Source organism: Schistocerca americana, chromosome 6, assembly GCF_021461395.2.
Source record: "Schistocerca americana isolate TAMUIC-IGC-003095 chromosome 6, iqSchAmer2.1, whole genome shotgun sequence".
NCBI lineage: Eukaryota > Metazoa > Arthropoda > Insecta > Orthoptera > Acrididae > Schistocerca > Schistocerca americana.
In genome coordinates, this window is record NC_060124.1 from 506,864,576 (window position 1) to 506,879,232 (window position 14,657).

The following is a 14,657-nucleotide window of genomic DNA, read 5'->3' on the forward strand; positions in this document are numbered from 1 at the left end:
CGATACGAAAACAAGCTAAGTTTAGCTAAAAATCTACGTCGCTTTTCAGAGCAGACAAACAAATATTCGAGGAAAAAATGTGGAGACCTGATAAAATTGTAAACAAAACCTGAAAATTAGCCACTAATTTTCGAAATGAATCGCACAGCATTAAACAAAACAAGACGCTATTTTTATGACTGAATGTGGCACACGTTTTCCCGAGAATCATGTCGCGCCCTGTAGAGCGTAATTTTCAGTACGGATAAGACAAAATATGCCTCTTACGACAGTAATTTTAAGCCTGAAATTCGCGGTGATACTGACTCAAGCAACAGAACACCTCCGCAGTTCATCAGAAACATTTATTTTAAGCTCAAAAGCCACAAGCATATCTCTGTTCCTTGGAATCGTAATTTTTGTCGCACCAAGAGGCATCAAAATAATGAATGTGATGATTGAAATGCAGGAAAAGAAAAGAACGTCAATCAACCAGTATCATAACACACGATTAAGATGTGTGGGTACATCCTACTCCTACAGTCGTACTAATGAGGTCACATTTCTATTTATGGTTGTGTGCGCCAGGCACAGAGCACCTGGAACTGATGTTGTCCACTGGAAACATTGCGTATGCTCCAGAGAAAGTCGTATATCCCACTAGCGAGCGTTTCTGACGTTGAGCCACTAATGCGTTTAGTCACTGATAATTCATATGATATTCGATGTTCGAATTATCCAGCAAATGAAACTGTGAATCTGCTCGGTATTTTCCACCGAAGCTTCTAAAAAATGAGGTACATTTTTTTTTACTTTTTTACGGGCGGCGGTGCATTGAATATTTAAATGGTTATGTGTCTGCAAGGGTGTTAAACAATCAGGATAGGAAGGACGGTTTATGAAATGAAAGACTGGGCTGGTAGATGTTTGGCATGTTTACCAGACCCAGGAGCTATGAAAGGGAACGTTAGAGTGCATGATATGGCACAGGTAGGGAATGTTAGTACACACACATACATATAATTTTAACATGAGGTACACAGACATTGTATAAAAAGACATTTATATTTCTAACACTAGAGATTTATGGTAACATACATGGAAAAAACAGCTATCTGTAATTTTAATAAAACAATCAGTCAGCTGACGACTGGCGTTCTGGGATGTACTACAGCTCTGCTCAGCGTCTATGCGGGTCACCGATGGTGATCGCCTATGGTCTGAGGATGGTCTATCAAGGCTGAAACCTGTCACCATAAACAAAACATCTCTTTGCTGTCATGACTGATTGTTTCATTAAATTTTAGGAAATCCATGTTAATTTTGTTGTGCTGAATTTCACACTTTTATTCCGACCGGTTCCGATTTTCAATCATCATCCAGGAAAAAGCAGAAATCATACTTTCACATTTCATATAGCTTCCTACAGACGAATTCCATACTACATGGCATATTATGATACGCATCAACAATTATCACTGAGATACTGTTACTCAGTCCACTTAGACGCAGAGTAAAAGAGAGTAAAAGTAGTATGGTCTTTGCTTTTTCCTGGATGTTGGTCGAAATAGAAGGGCAAAATTCAAAACAGCAAAGTTAACACGCATTTTCTAAAGTATATTCATGCTGTAGACTGTCGCCTAAAGAAATTTTGAATCTGTCTATTTTATTAAAACTAGAAATTAAGATATTAAATCAGTGTGAAATCATACGTTCAAGAATTGAAGTTCGATACAGCGTTGTAAAATTGTGTATAAAATTATTTACTTTAGCAAAGAAAAAGTAGTTCAACAAAAGCTGTTCCTAAAACATTGCTGTTCCTCCAAGTACCGCGCATACTACCTGTTATTTGTCAAATTATATAGATCACCTTCAAAAGTGCAGGCTGATGTTCCGGACACGGTCTAAAGCATTTTCAGATAATGTACGCATGCGTCTGCACACCTGGTAATGTGTTCAACCTGATATTTTGTAATTTTTTAATGAACACTGCAACTAGTTGGCAGTGTGCACGTACAGATTCAAGCAGCGGACTCTTTTGCTAAATCTGTGTGTGTGTGTGTGTGTGTGTGTGTGTGTGTGTGGGTGGTTTTTTTTTCGTTTTCTGTCGGAATGGCGTGTATATCGGCCTACCAAACGAATGTACGGTATCTGACGAGAGATGTTACATGTGATCTTGAGAATATTGGAGCAGATGTGGCGTATTCATATTGTGCCACTCTCTGTGTGCCTTAACAACGGCTCGCTGTCCGAAATATTTGCGGCTCAAATCATACGAAGCGTAGAGAATCCTGAAAGTTACGACACAAAATCGACGTTACTGTTTCTAACAGCGCACCACTAATAACATATTAGAACGTTACTGGATTGTTTTTCCTACTCATCTGCATTTTAATTCGTGTACATCTAGAGCAAACTGCCATTTTCGTCATACTGAGCCTAAATGGAAATCCTGTATGAGTCGTCGTATATCCTCCTACAGCGCTTTCCCGTAAACGACAGCGTTATTGCCGGTCATGATGGCCGAGCGGTACTAGGCGCTTCATTCCGGAACCGCGCGACTGCTACGGTTGCAGGTTCGAATCCTGCCTCGGGCATGGATGTGTGTGATGTCCTTAGGTTAGCTAGGTTTAAGTAGTTCTAAGTCTAGGGGACTGATGACATCAAATGTTAAGTCCCATAGTGCTCAGAGCCATTTGAACCATTTTTTTGCCTCAGAACATGTCCTACCAACCGATCCCTTCTTCTAGTCAAGTTGTGCCACAAATTTCTCTCCACCCCAATTTTGTTCAGTACCTCTCCTCATTGATGTACCCATCTAACCTTTAGCTTTCTTCTGTAGCACCACATTTCGTAAGTTTCTATTCTCTTCTTGTCGCCGCGCGGGATCACCCGAGCGGTCTTAGGCGCTGCAGTCATGGATTGCGTGGCTGGTCCCGGTGGAGGTTCGAATCCTCCCTCGGGTATGGGTGATTGTATTTGTCCTTAGGATAATTTAGGTTAAGTAGTGTGTAAGCTTAGGGACTGATGACCTTGGCAGTTAAGTCCCATAAGATTTCAGACACATTTGAACATTTTTTTTTCTCTTCTTGTCTAAACTATTTATCGTCCATGTTTCGCTTCCATACAAAAACTACTTCCGGACACTTGAATCTATACTCGATGTTAACAAATTTCTCTTCTTCAGAAATGCTTTCCTTCCCATTGCCAGTCTACATTTTATATCCTCTCTATGTCGACCATCATCAGCTTTTTGCTTCCCGAGTAGCAAAACTCATTTACTACTTTCACTGTCTCATTTCCTCATCTAATTCCCTCAGCATCGCCTGATTTATTTTGACTGCATTGCATCATCCTCGTTTTGCTTTTGTTGATGTTCATCCTATAGGGTATATACACCACGTTAGGTACGGTAATATGATGTTGTGCTTCTGTTCTTTCTGCAGTTTGTCCAGCTCGGTACAACAATGTGTAGAGGTGGGACCAGCGCCTGTCACCGTCCGCCTGAGTGGTGGAACGCCCGGCCGCGCTGCGGCCTTGCAGAGGCCATTCGCAGTGGGCCACCGCCAGCTCCCCGCCGTGATCTCCGCTTCGCGCCGCCTGCGCATTGTGCTCTGCGGCGGCTCCTCGCGCCGGTGCTTCGCCAGTCTCGTATCAGAAGCTTTTTGAGGCACGCCGCAGCGTAAAAAGGTTCGCGGGGGCGACTGCAGATGCGAGGCGGCGTAAATAGCTGCGCAGATCGAGGGGGGATCGCGATGCAAAGTTCGCGGCAGCCCACCTGCTCAAGACGGTTACTCGCGGATTGCAGCTGCTGCGGCGAGTAACTGTTATTCTGTACACCGTACCGGATTTCTGGGTCCGCACTTTTATGAACATGCCAATTCACCATATAAGCTAGGTCTAAGAAGTGAATGGTGTCACTGAATAAATTCATATATACGTCCTTTTGGAAACCGCCGAAAGCTCTCTTCTGCGACCGATCGAAACATCTACGGTGTACATTGTCCGTTGAAATACAGACAGCGTCCGACGGCGACCGTGCTCACCTATTCTACTCCACATCGAGCTGGTTTCACCTGTCATGATGCCGACTTGCAGAAAAGATGCATCTTGTATCATGCTTGTCGCCCTATTGCTTCCAGTTCATCAAGCAGTTCGGCTGGTACGAACTGGCCAAATTGCGAAGGCGCGATCTGATCAAATCGCGAAATGTTTAGACCCACCTCGTATGATACGTGGTGCACGACACAGCGTGTGTTTTCTGGGCTAATGTACAGCACTTTTCGCAGTCGATCTCGTCGAAATCCTTGGGAAACCTACGCAAGGAGACAAAAATTCAGATAACAGCCTTACAGTTACTGGCAGGAGGGGAAAAGAACAAACGTATCATTTGATGAAATAATGTATTACAGTAACTGCGAAACGTTTGTGTAGAACGATCGTGCTTGTAACATTTCGCTCGTTCTTCATACCTCAACAGGCCCCTTTACACACAGCTGCACTTTAATTTATGAGAGTTAATTTCTAATGTGACCGAGATGTGAATATTTTAGAATCACCCTGCTGTGACCATAGATTTCAAACAAATCGACGTTACATCAGCGAAATGAGAAACACGAGGATCATACTTAGAGAACGTGAGCTGAAAAAATATATCAGCGAAATAAGACACCACGACTTCTAGTTCAAACAACGGAATATTGTAACCTCTCTGGCAGAACTTTGCTCGCTCGTTCGACTGACATTATATAGCACATGCTTTGGTTTCTCTAATGCTCTCTCTCAGAAGATGTCTTCTGAGGATGTAACTTGGCCTTTTTTTTAAACAAAACTGTTTTTGTTTAGGGCATTAATTTTCTTAATGGTTTGATACGACCCGGCACGACTTCATCTCCTCTAGCGATCTCTTCACCTCAGAGTAACACAGACGCTCAACGTCCGAATAATTTCTTGTATATCTTGTGATCTCTGTCTTCCTCTACAATTTTTGAACTCTAGGTCCCTCTAGTCCAGCGGAAATTAATCTGATATGTTTAAACAAATGTCTTATGATTATGTCCCTTCTTCCAGCGAGTGTTTCACATGTCTTTCTTTCTCGTCGATTCCGAGGCAAACCTCCTCATTGCTTGTCTTGTGAGTCTGCTTAACTCTCAGCAGCCTTCTGTAACACATTACCTCAGATTATCTTATTTTCTGCAGTTGCAATATTCCCAAATCGATCACAAGGTGAGTTAAGTCACTTAAAGTGCACCTGATTGGAGACGGGCTCGCTTATGTATGACCGAGTTAGCAAGAGTGAGACTGCATTACCCTACAGGGTGATTCTTGTAACTTGCGACAGATTGCGGGAAACTATTGCTCAGAAGAAAAAAAGGAGCAAAAAAAGTCAAGTAAACATATGGCCAGATATGCCTTCAAAGGTAGTTACACCCACTTGAAGGCGAAGATAAAATATCCTGGACAGTGTAGATTTCAATGATTGAAAGCACACATGAAAACACCGTGAAACGGGAATGTTCTGCCTGTACTAGTGTTTTAGCTCCTCACTCAAGAGGACAGCGAGATGGAGCACCGTGATGCAATGGCCACATCAGCCTTCGTACCACCAAAGGCACGCCTTCCAGCAGAGGGAAAAAGGTTCGCTCGCAGGATATGCAGAATTGACTCGTCTGTCAGGAGCGCTGGAACGATGACTGTCCCGCAAGGCGCCAGTGCAACCCCCCCCCCCCCCCACCCACCCACACACTCTCTCCCCCCCCCCTTTCCGTCCGCACACACACACACACACATTGAGCCTGCATTGGTTTTGATGGTTCGTTTCCAGCATATCAAGTGGATTCTCCGTAGCCCACCGGTGGGTGCTGCGGACGTTGACTATACCGCCCCTCTTAACAATAGCCTCATCTGTGAGCAAGATGGATGACAGAAATCCAAACAGCGATAGTCGTCTGTGCAACAAACCAGCTATAAAATCGTTGTGGCAGATGCAAGTCCGTTGGTAATAAGCTTCAAATGGCTCAAATGGATCTAAGCACTATGGGACTTAACATCTGAGGTCATCAGTCCCGTAGACTCAGAACTACTTAAGCCTAACTAACCAAAGGACATCACACACATCCATGCCCGAGGCAGGATTCGAGCCTGCGACCGTAGCAGCAGCGCGGGTCCGGACTGAAGCTCCTTGAACCGCTCGGCCACAGCGGCCTGCATGCGTTGTAAGTGATGCTGATAGTGGCAATTGAGATGTATGTTCCCCTCGGGCATCTGGCATATCCCACGCTTTCGGGCCACCTGCCTGGTGCTGATACCGGGGTCACTGACAAAAATATGTTACCTCTACCTTTCTGTGTGTTGTGTTGGCAGAAGAGCCAACACCGTGTTACTAGTGGAGGCCGAAATGCACGCGTTTTAGCTCACGCAGGCTGGCGTGAGGAGGGAAGGACTGTACTGACGTGAGGTCTGGAACATGACAAGGAATTAGAATTCAGAAACCGGACGTAATTGGTTCGTTACTTAACTTTAATCCATTAATGATGAACGTCGTTCTTGACGGTACGTGATTCACAATATTATCTGTTCAGATTATAGTAACTGAATATGGCGCCTTGCTAGGTCGTAGCAAATGACGTAGCTGAAGGCTATGCTAAACTGTCCCCTCTGCAAATAAGAGCGTATGTAGTCAGTGAACCATCGCTAGTAAAGTCGGCTGTCCAACTGGGGCGAATGCTAGGGAGTCTCTCTAGACTAGACCTGCCGTGTGGCGGCGCTCGGTCTGCAATCACTGATAGTGGCGACACGCGGGTCCTACGTATACTAACGGACCGCGGCTGATTTAAAGGCTACCACCTGGCGGTGACACCACACTGTGGATGTACCTCCACTGGAATGCATTTCTGCTTTCTTTGCTCCTTATTCTCTGTGGCATCGTGTCCTGCAGTTCACAACCCATTCAGCAAAATCGCGTATGTTTCTCATGGACACATTAATGAAAACCTGATAAATCTTTTTCGTATTCCTAGCCGCGCGGGATTAGCCGGGCCGTCTTAGGCGCTGCAGTCATGGACTGTGCGGTTGGTCCTGGCGGAGGTTCGAGTGCTCCCTCGGGCATCGGTGTGTATGTTTGTTCTTAGGATAATTTAGGTTATGTAGTGTGTAAGCTTAGGGACTGATGACCTTAGCAGTTACGTCCCATAAGATTTCACACACATCTGAACTTTTTTTTTTCGTATTCCCGCGCAGGCGAAAGACTGCCTCCGGCGGCGGCAGTGACTATTGTGCGGTATAACGGCAGGTGCTTACCGGTCCTCCGCGCAGATTGACGACGTGTTTCTGTTGTTGCGGCGAAGCGGGCGCCGAGTTGGAGGTCGGGAAGTCTCGACGACACGGGGGGAAGCGCAGCCATAAAGACAGCCCACCCTCGCACCGGGGACCTGCCCGCCTCTAATATAACGTTAAATACTGGAGCGGTCGTAAACCTGTAAACCCGTGGCGGCACTAAACAGCTCAGCTCCGCTCTCAGATGGCGCTCTGCGACTGGAGGACGCGTCTGGGACACGGCGGCGGCCGCTGCCCCTGGGGACGTCTACGATCATGTTTAAGTGTGCCTCGCAGTGCCGGTGAAGGTGCGGACCCATCCTATCGACCGTAACAGCCGTCGTGTATGTTTTCAACAGAAAAAGAGAGACGTAACAAGTTCTCCTGCAAACGACGTGTTACGGCAATGGAAGGTGTAGATGAGGAGTATACACACTAGTAATACAAAACAGGTAATAAATACTTTTGTGGATGGCCATGCGATAATTAGCGGTAACACAGAGTTGTCGTTGTGGTCTTCAGTGCAACGACTGGTTGGATGCAACTCCTCCACGCCAGCCTCGTCATCTCTGCTTCTTATCGTTGTCAAGCCTTGGTGTCACTCCACAATTTTTAACCCCCACTCCCCCACCCCAACTTCACACCATTGCCAAATTGACCATTCCTTGATACTTCAGCCGGCCGGAGTGGCTGAGCGGTTCTAGGCGCTACAGTCTGGAACCGCGCGGCCGCTACGGTCGCACTTTCGAATCCTGCCTCGGGCATGGATGTGTGTTATGTCCTTAGGTTAGTTAGGTTTGAGTAGTTCTAAGTTCTAGGGGACTGATGACCTCAGAAGTTAAGTCCCATAGTGCTCAGAGCCATTTGAACCATTTTTTGATACTTCAGAATGTGTCCTTTCAACCGATGCTTTCTTGACATACAGTAATCCCCGGCTGAGACGTACAGTTCACTATCTTAGCATTAAACCCATAGTATTTATAGGACTGGAATCCGCTGTCTTTCTAATCATTACCTGAAAACGATTATTACAGTATACCTTATTTCTTGTAGAGGAAGGCCGACCATGGTGGCCGAGCGGTTCTAGGCGGTACAGTCTGGAACCGCGCGACCGCTACGGTCGCAGGTTCGAATTCTGCCTCGGGCATGGGTGTGCGTGATGTCATTAGGTAGGTTTAAGTAGTTTTAAGTTCTAGGGGACTGATGATCTTACAAGTTAATTCCCATAGTGCTCAGAGCCATTTGAGCCTTCTAGAGCAAGTTGTCCATTGAAATAAAATAAAGAGATTCCATCAAGTTAGTTACACGCTTCTTCGGAAATTTAAAATGTAAAAATACCATGGCTATTCCTTATCTACTGTAAGGAACAGGGGTTTGAAGTCTACCGATTGAGGGAGGAAAACAGTTGTGGCAAACAGAAATGACGTTTCTGAGAAAAGGCAGAATAGAAAGGGGATGAAATTTGAAAATAAAGTAGGAGAGATTATACACTGAAGATCCAAAGAAACTGGTACACCTGCCTAATACCGTGTAGGACCCCCGCGAGCACGCAGAAGTGTCACAACATGACGTGGCATGGACTCGACTAATGTCTGAAATAGTGCTGGAAGGAACCGACGCCATGAATACTACATGGCTGTCCATAAATCCGTAATACTACGAGGAGGTGGAGATCCCTTCCGAACATCACGTTGCAAGGCATCCCAGATATGCTCAATAATGTTCATGTCTGGGGAGTGTGGTGGCCAGAGGAAGTGTTCAAACTCAGAAGAGTGTTACTGGAGCCACTCTGTAGCAATTCTGGACGTTTGAGGTATCGCATTGTCCTGCTGTAATTGCTCAAGTCCTTCGGAATGGTTGCATGAATGGACGCAGGTGATCAGACAGGATGCTTACGTACGTGTCACCTGTCAGAGCCGTACCTAGACGTATCAGGGGTCCGGTATTACTCCAACTGCACAAGCCCCACACCGTTACAGAGGCTCCACCAGCTTGAACAGTCCCCTGCTGACATACAGGGTCCATGGATTCATGAGGTTGTCTCCATACCCGTACGCATCCATCCGCTCGATACAATTTGAAACGGGACTTGTCCGACCAGGCAACTCGTTTCCTGTCATCAACAGTTCATTGTCACTGTTGACGGGCCCAGACGAGGCGTAAAGCTCTGTGTAGTGCAGTCATCAAGGCTATAGAGGGGGCCTTCGGCTGTGAAAGCCCATATCAATGATGTTTCGTTGAATGGTTCGAGCTCTGACGCTTGTTGATGGCCCAGCATAGAAATCTGCAGCAATTTGTGGAAGGGTTGCACGTCTGTCATGTTGAAGATTCTTTTCAGTCGTCGTTGGTACCGTTTTCGCAGGATCTTTTTCCGGCCGCGTCGATGTCGGAGATTTGATGTTTTACCGGATTCCTGATATTCACGGTGCACTCGTGAAATGGCCGTAAGGAAAAATCCCCACTTCATCACTACCTCGGAGCTGCTGTGTCCCATCGCTCATGCGCCAACACCGCGTTCAAACTCACTTCAACCTTGATAACCTGCCATTGCAGTAGTAGTAACCGATCTAACAACTGCGCCAGACACTTGTTGTCTTACATAGGCGTTGTCGACTGCAGCGCCGTATTCTGCCTGGTTACATTTCTCAGTATTTGAATACGCATGCCTATACCAGTTTCTCTGGCGCTTCAGTATATATGACACTGAAGAATAAAATAGATTAGTCACTCGAATGGAACGGTGCACATATATGTCTATATCAGTCAAGGGTTACAAAGAGCACAGAACCGACAAAAAAATGGAAAAACCGCTACCATAATGGAGACGTAACGTCGTTACACGCTACGCAACCTAGTGCTTGAAGAAAGAAAATGAAGGGGAGAGTGTGAACAAAATCTTCACAAGACAGGTTTTCATTAAGACTCTAAATAATAGGTACTGACGAAATTTATCGAACTCACTATAAATAGAAAAGCGTCCCATTTTAAGCGAGAGTGCCGCGCCGGATTAGCCGAGCGATCTCAGGCGCTGCAGTCATGAACTGTGCTGCTGGTCCCGGCGGAGGCTCGAGTCCTCCCTCGGGCATCGGTGTGTGTGTTCGTCCTTAGGATAATTTAGGTTAAGTAGTGTGTAAGCTTAGGGACTGATGACCTTGGCAGTTAAGTCCCATGAGATTTCACACACATTTTTGAACACTTTTTTTTGAGCAAGAGCGTAATCCCGTTGCTGACTCATAAGTCTGATGGTGAGTACATGAAGACTGTATTCTGTAGTAAGATGTTGCAAACATTTAGCGCAAATATCATACGGTAATAGGCGGACTAATTTAGACGAACGTATGGATACATACTACAGTCAGGTCTCAACCATTAATGTTATTGCCGGCCGCGGTGGACGTGCGGTTCTAGGCGCTCCAGTCCGGAGCCGCGCTGCTGCTACGGTCGCAGGTTCGAATCCTGCCTCGGGCATGGGTGTGTGTGATGTCCTTAGGTTAGTTAGGTTTAAGTAGTTCTAAGTTCTAGGGGACTGATGACCACAGCAGTTGTGTCCCATAGTGCTCAGAACCATTTGAACCATTAATCTTATTATTATGAGGATCACTAAAATAGTCATCTGGTTGTTTTATATTCAGAAAACTTGTGGTCAGCCAAGAGAATTACAGTCTTTGATAATCATTTCGAATTTCCTTGCAATCATTATTTGCAATAAGCTTTCCCTTAGTTAGGCATTAACAGATCTACGCTAAAAACATCGACAGCCACATTACATTATATTCTGCAGAATAGAAAATTAATTTCAAGCTAGTTACCAGTCAGGCAGGGTTCATGCCCGATAGAAAAGATGGAACAAACGATCGTAATTATTCTCGTAACGTAGCGCGCAAGTAGTAGAAGAGATTTGCAGTTAGGAACAGGAGGTTTTATATAGCAGGAAGCCATTCTTGTAAAGTGCCTCAGTCCATCTTTTCGCATCGTGCTGCTCCTGTCCACTGCCCGCTCATCCTAACTGCTGCTCGACAGCCCGACGATTCATAGCGGATCTTCCAGTGCCCGCCACAAATTTCCTCTCTGTTCCTACCTCCCCAGTATTCTCCACCTCCAGCTCGCTGTATTTATTCTGTCCATCCGCTCACTGTCGAAGAGCGTTTCCGTCGTCGTTACCACGAGATCCAGAGTGTGAACCGCTGGGTAATTACTGTAATTCGGCGATGCGGCAGTTATTCATTTAGACCGCTATTTATGGCGGACGTGGCACCTACATAACACACGTCTAGCGTCCCTCGCATACCCGGCGCCATAAATTCCCGCCAGAGGGACGAGATCGCTATCTGTCCGCCGGTCTAATTACTCTCCTTAAATTATCAGCCGCGGAGGTGTTGGCCTAATCCTGGCGCAACCGCTGCGAAAACAGCGCCGCGACACAAATATTTGCCGGCAATTGCAGGCCGCGCTGCCTGCCCTGACGGCAGTTAAGTTGCCGGCAAACAGGCGCGTGTGCGCACGGGATCTGCGCAAAGAACACACCGTCTTAACGCGTCGCGACTCGGGAGCGACTGCTGTGTTTGGTAGCGCCCAGTACACTTCGCGACTTTCCGCCGTACCTCGGCTACACGAGGACAGTGCTTGAGGCCTAACCAATACTCCAAAAATGTTGCGCAAGTATACAGCGGGTCTCACGTAACGGGGACCATCTTTCTTGAACCGTTTAAAACACCAGGAGAGTGTTTTCCACAGTAACAATATCTTGTGTGATTCATAAGTTATAATTTTATTTTATATTAAGATATGGAAAAAACCATCAAATTTTGTAACAACCTGAAAAGCGGACTGCTTATTTACATTACAATCTGGACAATCAAAAAATGGAAAAAAAGCGCTCGGTATTGCGTTAAATTTCGGATGGTCCTCAAATAGAGTAGTGCAATTTCAACCATATGATAGAGGAGGTAAAGTTGCAAACTGGTACTGAAATTAGCAAATACCTGATATTTTGTTCCAAACGGTTCACTCTTTTACTATTTTTGGATGAAACTATTTGCAAGCGAAAAATACAGCTACTTCTGTAAATGCCTTACCCGTATTGGTGTACAGCAAGTTACACGTGTTGGCTAAAGAGCAAAAGACTGAGACAGCTTGGACCATGTTAACCGTTCTTAAAAGAGCAAAGTACTCGTATCTTAGAGTTCTGATCCCTTGCTGTTAATAGCTTCCCACCGAGGTGTTAAAACACTTTGCTTCCTTTCTGTTTGCCATGAGGCCCCTTAACACAGACTCTTCTACATAATGCCTATCCACATAATTCGGAGCATCTTAGTGTTCGTTCAACTCACTCATAGTTTGGGTGACGTACTGTGACCTTCCTTCCACGATATTTTTCAGGACGTTTTGACTCCTATTGGCATTTTCACCTTGGGCGACCGCGTCTTTTCGTCCGCCAAGAACAGAAGGAGAGAGTTTGCAAAGGCACGGTTCGTGCGAAATTAGTTTTGAAAATTTATAAAGATAGTAACTGTTCTTGAAAGAACAAATACCATTGTGACCGTGCAGCTTCTCTAGAATAAACGATAATTAATTGAAACCCTCAGCTGCCGACAGGTGTTGTTGATATACCTCCATGGGGACAGCTGAAAATGTGTGTCCCGACCGGGAGTCGAACCCGGGATCTCCTGCTTACACGGCAGACACTCTATCCATCGGAGCCACCGAGGACGCAGATGAATAGCGCGACTGCAGGGACTTATCGCTTGCACGCCTCCCGTGAGACCCACATTCCCAGCTGTCCACAATCTACATATGTAATGTTCCTAATAGATCCACTCATTACTCGCGCGTGCTAAGGTAACGATTCCCGTAAGACCTGTGCGCATTCGCACAGACGAAGTTCAATGGCCGGATAGTCATTTAACTATATATATTTAACGATATATAGTTAAATATATATATATAGTTAAATAAGTTAAATATATATAGATAAATATATATAGTTAAGTGGCTACCGGGCCATTCACCTTCGTCTGTGCGAATGCGCACAGGTCTTACGGGAATCGTTACCTTAGTATGCGCGAGTAATGAGTGGATCTATTAGGAACATTAGATATGTAAATTGTGGACAGCTGGGAATGTGGGTCTCACGGGAGGCGTGCAAGCGATAAGTCCCTGCAGTCGCGCTATTCATCTGTGTCCTCGGTGGCTCAGATGGATAGAGCGTCTGCCATGTAAGCTGGAGATCCCGGGTTCGAGTCCCGGTCGGGGCACAAATTTCCAGCTGTCCCCATCGAGGACCTGTCGGCAGCTGAAATTTTCAATCAATCATCATTTACTTTTGAAAATATTTCATTTTCTGGCACAATCTTAATTTCAGTAGGAAATTACCGTAACGGCAGTTACTGGCCATCTTCAGATGATAAGGGACATGCCATTGTGTTGAAACTGTTGTGTCTGTGCCGGAAAATAGATCATTTTCCACCCGTATTTCAACAATCCATTACGACTGAAATGACGATCTTTCTAAAATCGTGTCCGCTAAAACTGCACACCACAATCTCACGCCGGTGTCCGTCGGTAGCTTTTCACCTCAAACCGACCGTCTGTATGAATCAATGCACGGACGCTCTCGACCCGACGACTGTTTATCGATGTACAAGATCTTAAATCGCGGATCCGTTTGACCGATGTTCTATCGTGTTTCTCTTCGTCTACATGTACATTGTTGTGACTTAGCAAGACAACCAAGCCACTATGAGAGGAAGCCGAAAGGCACGCGTTTAAGCTCACGCAGGCTGGCGTGAGGTCTGGAACAGTTAAAGGAATAGAGACTAGCAAAATAGGTACGTAGCTTCTGGAATACTTTAATCCATAATTGGTGAACATCGGTCTGACGGTACATGCATCACAAGATAAATAGCAATTGATAATGGCGCCTTGCTAGGTCGTAGCAAATGACGTAGCTGAAGGCTATGCTAACTATCGTCTCGGCAAATGAGAGCGTAATTTGTCAGTGAACCATCGCTAGCAAAGTCGGCTGTACAACTGGGGCGAGTGCTAGGAAGTCTCTCTAGACTTGCCGTGTGGCGGCGCTCGGTCTGCAATCACTGACAGTGGCGACACGCGGGTCCGACGTATACTTAACGGACCGCGGCCGATTTAAAGGCTACCACCTAGCAAGTGTGGTGTCTGGCGGTGTCACCACATACATCTACATGGATACTCCGCAAATCACATTTAAGTGCCTGGCAGAGGGTTCATCGAACTACCTTCACAATTCTGTTTTATCCCAATCTCGTATAGCGCGCGGAAAGAATGAACAGCTATATCTTTCCGTATGAGCTCTGATTTCCTTTATTTTATCGTGGTGATCGTTCCAC

The 14,657-nt window shown here is 45.7% G+C and overlaps 1 protein-coding gene and 1 non-coding gene across 2 annotated transcripts in view; one reads left to right on the forward strand and one right to left on the reverse strand.

Annotated features, from left to right (window-relative positions):
- LOC124619836 (dachshund homolog 1) overlaps positions 1-14,657 on the reverse strand; it is a 983,755-nt gene that overhangs the window by 584,777 nt on the left and 384,321 nt on the right. The gene's annotated exons all lie outside the window — the stretch shown is intronic.
- On the forward strand, positions 13,474-13,547 carry Trnat-ugu. The gene has a single exon. It is a non-coding gene; the product is annotated as a tRNA-Thr (tRNA).